This window comes from Scylla paramamosain, chromosome 28 (assembly GCF_035594125.1).
Source record: "Scylla paramamosain isolate STU-SP2022 chromosome 28, ASM3559412v1, whole genome shotgun sequence".
In the NCBI taxonomy this organism is placed as follows: domain Eukaryota; kingdom Metazoa; phylum Arthropoda; class Malacostraca; order Decapoda; family Portunidae; genus Scylla; species Scylla paramamosain.
Genome location: NC_087178.1, coordinates 11,358,470 through 11,366,303, shown reverse-complemented (window position 1 = coordinate 11,366,303; position 7,834 = coordinate 11,358,470).

The window sequence follows — 7,834 nt, the reverse complement described above, 5'->3', positions numbered from 1 at the left end:
TGGGGAAGCTAAACGACATTGCAAAAAACATATCTTCTGATTGTTTTTCTGCACGTTAGGTAATAAAACGCTAAAAAGTATGAAAATCACCCTATATTAGAACAGAAAACAACGTTCTTCTAAGTGTTCATAAGTTTCTTAGGTACCAAAATGTTAAAACACGGGCAAAACACCTTGCATGCAAAATACCCGATAAGGGGAACCATAAACACCTTACGAGAAACGTGTATTATGAGTATTTTAGAGCTTCTGAGATGGCAAAACACTAAAACGCATAAATATCACCCTATATGGAGAAACAGAACAACCTTACAAAAAATGTGTACATTTAGTGTATTTCACAGATAGGTGTCATAAGGCCAAAATACATACAAAGCATCTTATATGGGGAAAAGAAACGATATTTTCAGAAATATGTCTTTTGAGTATATATGAGGGTGTTAGGGAAAAAAAAACGCTTAAAAGTATTAAAAGCAATTTCTATGGGGAAAAATACCTTAAAAACGTGTATTTTGAGTTTTTTCTTACTATTTACTTACAAAAAGGGTAAAACGCATGCAAAACAGCCTTTTAGGAGAAACACAATAACTAAGAAAAAAAATGTGTATTTTGCGTGTGTTTGAGATTGTGACGTAAAAGAAAAACGCCGAAATGTATGCAAAATAAACTATATAGGGAAAAGAAAAAAAAATACGAGAAACTTGTATTATGAGAGTTTTCAGCTTCTTAGGTACTAAAACACTAAAACACATGATAGCACTCTCTGTGTAGAAAAAGAAAACCATTACCAAAAACGTGAATTTTGAGTGTATTTCGCATTGTTAGGTACAAAAAAAAAAAATGCATATTGGGAACGGAAAGTAGATTTCCAGAAACATGTCTTTTAAGTTTTTTTTTTTCAGCGAGCTACGCACCAAAACGATGAAAAGCATGGAAAGTATTTGAAAGCAAAACAATATCACTAAAAATATCTCTTTTCAGTGTTTTTTTTTTTTTTTAGTTTCTTACTTCATAAATCGAAAAAAAAACACGGAAAAAAAAAACCTTCATGGAGAAACAGTATAAATTTAACAAAAACGTGTATTTTGAGTGTTTTGAGCTTGTTACGTAGAAAAATTCCAAAATGAATGCAAAGAATTCTATATGGGAAAACAAAAAGACTTTATCATAAATGTATATTATGAGAGTTTTGAGCTTCATACTTAGGCAACAGAATCTTGAAACGCAGGGAGAAACACAACAACATTACCTGAAACGTTCATTCTGAGTGCTGTTTACTTTGTTATAAACAAAAATGCCAAAATGCAATCAAAGCCTCTTATATGAGGAAATAAAACGACATTATAAAAAAAAACGTGTCTTTTGGGTGATTTGCAGCTTGTTAGGGAACAAAATGCTAAAAAAAACATGGAAATCACTCTGTAAGGGAATACAAAACAACATTGCGAAAAATGTGTCTATTGGCTTTTTTTAACTCCTTACTTACCAAAACGCAAAAACGCATGTAAAACATCCATCATGGTTAAACAGAATAGCATTACCAAAAAGTTATGTTTTGAAGTGGTCTTGAGTTTCTTACATTGAAAAACGCCAACATTCATACAAAGTATGAATTACGAGAAAAGTGTATTACGAGTGTTTTTGAGTTTATTACGTACCAAAACGCAAAACTTCGTTAATAGCACTCTGTATGGAGAAGCAGAAGAACATTACAAAAAACGTGTATTTTGAGCGGTTTTCTTTTTGTTAGGTGCCAAAAGGCCAAAAATGCATACATAGCACTCAATACGGGGAAAGGAGACGACATTTCCATAAACGTGTCCTTTGGGTGTTTATGAGCATGTTAGAAACCAAGACGCTAAAAAGCTTGGAAACCCCCTTCCCTATTTAAGAAAATAAAACAACATAACCAAGAACGTATCTTTTGAGTGTTTTTGAAATACTTACGAACCAAAACGCTACAATCCAGGCAAAACACCCTTTATGTGGAAAAAAAATACTTTTTTGAGATTCTTAGGTATCAAAAGCGCTAAAAAGCATTAATAGCACTTTGTTTTGAGAAACAGAACAACATTACCAAAAACGTGTATTTTGAGTGTTTTTTTTTTTATTTTTTATTGTACCAAAACACAAAAATGTATTCAAAAGTTCCCACTATGAGGAAACAAAACATTTCCACAAACATGTCTTTTGAGTGTTTATGAGCGTGTAAGGCACCAAAATGCTATAAATCATGGAATGCTCCTTATATGGAAAAACAAAGTAACATTACCAAAAAAGTGTCTACTTACGTACCAAAACGCTCAAAAATATTCAAACACCCTTTATGGAGAAACAAAATATCATTACCAGAAACAAGTATTCTAAGTGTGTTTTTTTTTTTTCAGCCTAATGCGCACAAAAACACCTAAATGCATGCAAAGTACCCTATATGCTGAACCGAAAAGACATTACAAGAAATATGTATTATAACTTAAGTTTCTTAGATAATAAAACCCTAAAACGCATGAATAACATATATAGAAAAACAGAACAACGTAACTAAAATTTTTTTTTTTTTTTATTCAGCGTATTTCACATTGTTCGTTAACAAAACGCCAAAATGTATGCAAAGTACCCAATATGGGAAAAGGAAATGACATTTCTAGAAATGTGTTTTTTTAAGGTGTTTATGAGCGTGTTAGGTGCAAAAACGTTAAAAGCATAGAAAGTACCTTATATGTAAAACAGAAAACATTACCAAATACGTGTCTTTTGAGTGTTTTGAGCTATTTACTTATCAAAACGCTTAAACGTATGGAAAAAAAAAGCTTAATGGAGAAACAAAAACATTACCATAAACAAGTATTTTCAGTGTTTTGAGCATGTTACATACAAAAAAGCCAAAATCCATGCAAACTATCCTATTTGTGGAACCAAAAAGACATTACAAAAAAATGTGTATTATAAGTGTTTTTGAGTTTCTTAGGTACCAAAACGCAAAAACGAATAAATAGCACTTTATATGGAGAAACAGAACAACATTATAAAAAACGAGTATTTTCAATGTATTTTACATAGTTAGGAACCAAAACGCCAAAATGCAGGCAAAACACTCAATATGGTTAAAAGAAACGACATTTTCAAAAACACGTCTTTTAAATTTTTATGAGTGTATTAGGCACCAAAATATATATATAAAAAAAAGCATGCAAAGCAACATATATAAGAAACAAAACAACATTACCAAAAACGTGTCTTTTGAGTGTTTTGAGCTAGTTACGAAACAAAACGTTAAAACGCTGTCAAAACATGCAGAAACACAATAACTTTGACAAAAACATAAATTTTGAGTGTTTTGAGCTTATTAAGTACAAATAAAACGTAAAAGTGCAAAGAAAGTACCCTATATGGGAAATTGAAAGAACATTACAAGAAACGTGTACTGTGTGTGTTTTTGACCTTGGGCATCAAAACGCTAAAACCCACAAATAGCACTCTATATGGAGGAACAGAAGAACATTATCAAAAATGTGTATTTTGAGCGCTCTTTACATTGATAGGCACAAAACCCAAAAATCCATTCAAAGCTCCCTTTATGGGGAAACAAAAACAATATATATATATATATATATATATATATATATATATATATATATATATATATATATATATATATATATATATATATATATATATATATATATATATATATATATATATATATATATATATATATATATATATATATATATATATATATATATATATATATATATATATATATATATATATATATATATATATATATATATATATATATATATATATATATATATATATATATATATATATATATATATATATATATATATATATATATATATATATATATATATATATATATATATATATATATTTTTTTTTTTTTTTTCTTCTTCATATAGAACACTTTGTATGCATTTTAGCATTTTTCTACGTAATAAGCTTAAAAACTCTTGTTTATATATATATATATATATATATATATATATATATATATATATATATATATATATATATATATATATATATATATATATATATATATATATATATATATATATATATATATATATATATATATATATATATATATATAAAGGATACTTTTCATGCATTGTAATGTCTTTTTATGTAACAAGCTCAAAACTTTGAAAATACTTGTTATTGGTAATGTTATTCTCTTTCTCCATAAAGAGTGATTTGCACGCTTTTTAACGATTTGTTACGTAGCTCAAAAACAATGAAAAGATACGTTTTTGGTAATGTTGTGTTCTTTTTTTTCAATATAAGGTGATTTCCATGATATTTACCGATGATATGAATAACATGCTCATAAACACTCAAAATACACGCTTTTGGTAATGTTGGTCTGTTTTTTTTTTTTTTTTCGATATGGAGTGCTGTTTGGGCATTTTAGCGTTTTGATACCTAAAAAGAAAAAAAAACACGTTTTTCGTAATGATCATTTGTTTCCCCATATAGTGTACTTTCCATTTTGACGTTTTTTGTACGTGATTCTGAAAAAAAAACATTATTATTATTATTATTATTATTATTATTATTATTATTATTATTATTGTGTTTCTCCATAAAGGGTGTTCTGAAAGCGTTTTACACTTTTCATAAGTAATAAACTCAAAAACACTCAAAAGACACGTTTTTATTAATGTTGTTTCGTTTTCCAATATAGGGTGCTTTCCATGTTTTTCAGCGTTTTAGTGCCTAACACTCTCTTAAACAATTAAAAGACACGTTTTTGGAAATATCGTTTCTTGCCCCTATACTTGGAGATACGCACAACATTCTTGACCTTTTACCTGACCTCTAATCCTTCTGCTTATGCTGTCACCTTCTCTTCTCCGTTGAACTCCTCCGATCACAATCTCATATCTGTATCTTGTCCTATCACTCCAATCCCTCCCCAGGATCCCCCTAAGCGAAGGTGCTTCTGGCGTTTTGCCTCTGCTACTCAGGGATACCTGAGGAGGTATTTTCCTGATTTTCCTTGGAATGACTACTGCTTCCGTGTCAGAGACCCGTCTTTGTGTGCCGAGCGCATAACAGAGGTGATAGTGTCTGGTTTGGAGGCGTACATTCTTCACTCTTTTTCTCCACCTAAACCTTCCAAACCTTGGTTTAACACAGCTTGTTCTCGTGCTATACATGATAGAGAGATGGTCCACAAAAGGTACTTAAGCTGAACTCTTCGCTCAAACCTTTGCTAAAAACTCTACCTTGGACGATTCTGGGCTTGTTCCTCCGTCTCCTCCACTGATTACTCCACTCACTCCTCTGACTACGTCATGCTACCTAATAAAATTCTTCGCAACGATGTCTCCCATGCCCTCGCTGGCCTAAACCCTCAAAAAGGCTTATGGACCTGATGGGATCCCTCCTATTGTTCTCCGAAACTGGTTCTCCGTGTTTGCACCTTGCCTAGTCAAACTCTTTCAGCTCTGTCTGTCAACATCTACCTTTCCTTCTTGCTGAAAGTTAGCCTACATTCAGCTTGTTACTAAAAAGGGTGACCGTTCTAATCCCTCTAACTTCCGTCCTATTGCTTTGATTTCCAGCCTATCTAATGTTTTTGAATCTATCCTCAACAGGAAGATTCTTAAACATGTATTACTTCACAACCTTCTATCTGATCGCCAGTTTGGGTTCCGTCAAGGCTGCTGTACTGATGATCTTCTGGCTTTCCTTACTGAGTCTTGGTCATCCTCTTTTAGAGATTTTGGTGAAACTTTTGCTGTTGCCTTGGATATATCAAAAACTTTCGATAGAGTCTGGCACAAAGCTTTGATTTTCAAACTACCCTCCTACGGCTTCTATCCTTCTCTCTGTAACTTCATCTCAAGTTTCCTATATGACCATTCTATTGCTGTTTTGGTAGACGGTCACTGTTCTTCTCCTAAATCTATTAACATTGGTGTTCCTCAGGATTCTGTCCTGTCACCCACTCTCTTATTATTCATCAATGAGCTTCTAAACCAAACTTCTTGTCCTATCGACTCTTATGCTGATGATACTACCCTGCACTTTTCCACTTCTTTTCATTTCACGCAGGGAAGCCACAGAACGCCTGATTTCTAATCTTTCTAAAATTTCTGATTGGGGCAGAGCAAATATGGTACTGTTCAATGCCTCAAAAACTCAATTCCTCCATCTATCAACTCGACACAACGTTCCAGACAGCTATCCCCTCTTCTTCAATGACACCCAACTGTCCCGCTCTTCTACACTGAACATCCTCGGTCTGTCCTTTACTTATAATCTGAACTGGAAACTTCACATCTCATCTCTAGCTAAAACAGCTTCTGTGAAGTTAGGTGCTCTGAGACGTTTCTGCCAGTTTTTCTCACCGCCCCCCCCACCAACTGCTAACTCTGTACAAGGGCCTTATCCATCCATATATGGAGTATGCTTCACATGTCTGGGGGGGTTCCACTCATATCGCTCTTCTAGACACGGTGGAATCAAAAGCTTTTCGCCTCATCAACTCCTCTCCTCTAACTGACTGTCTTCAGCTTCTCTCTCATCACCGCAATGTTGCATCTCTAGCTGTCCTCTACCGCTATTTCCATGCTAATTGCTCTTCTGATCTTGCTAACTGAATGCCTCCCCTCTTCCCGCGGCCTCGCTGCACAAGACTCTTCTTTCTCTCACCCTTATTCTGTCCACCTCTCTAACGCAAGAGTTAACCAATATTCTGAATCATTCATCCCTTTCTCTGGTAAACTTTGGAACTCCCTTCCTGCTTCAGTATTTCCACCTTCCTATGACTTGAATTCCTTCAAGAGGGAGGTTTCAGGACAATTATCCTTCAATTTTTGACTACCGCTTTGGACCATTTTTGAGACTGGCATCTTGGTGGGCTTTTTTTTTTTTTCTTATTGGAATTTTATTGCCCTTGGCCAGTGTCCCTCTTATATATATATATATATATATATATATATATATATATATATATATATATATATATATATATATATATATATATATATATATATATATATATATCGGAACCTATCAGGGGGATCAAGCGGAGCAGGTGAATATGTTAGGTGCCTCCCTGTGGCCTAAATCTAAAATACAGGAGTACACCCTGCCCCCGCCCAGCACCTGCCTCAGGCAGCGAGGCGAGCGTAAAGACCCAAGCGGGTATTATGTAGATTAAAAATGATTCAGCAACTGGGGAAAAAAGTTCAGATATGAGTAACTAAGTTTTATACTACAACAGTATACAAGGACCTTTATTTCCCTGGGTATTCAGCTATGCACGTTGTTTGTATGGGTTTTATAGCTGCATTATATGCGTAGTTTAGCAGTCTATAATGAAATGTGATGAATGCATGACTAGGTCTTTTTTTTTTTTTTCTGTAGGAGGGGCACCGGCCAAGGGCAACAAAACTGCAACAAAAAAAAGCCCCACTGATGTGTTGTTCTCTGAACAGAGTCGAAAGCGGAAGTAAAAAATTACAGGATGTAAGTGTCTTGAAACATCCTTCTTGAAGGAGTTCAAGTCATAGGAAGGTGGAAGTATAGAAGCAAGCATGGAGTTCCAGAGTTTACCAGAGAAAAGGATGAATGATTGAGAATACTTGTTAACTCTTGCATTTGAGAGGTGGACAGAATAGGGGTGAGAGAAAGAAGAAAATCCTGTGCAGCGAGGCCGCGGGAAGAGGGGAGGCATGCAGTTAGCAATATCAGAAGAGCATTTAGCATGAAAATGGCGGTAAAAGACAGCTAGAGATGCAATATTGCGGCGATGAGAGAGAGGCTGAAGACAGTCAGTCAGTAGGAGAGGAGT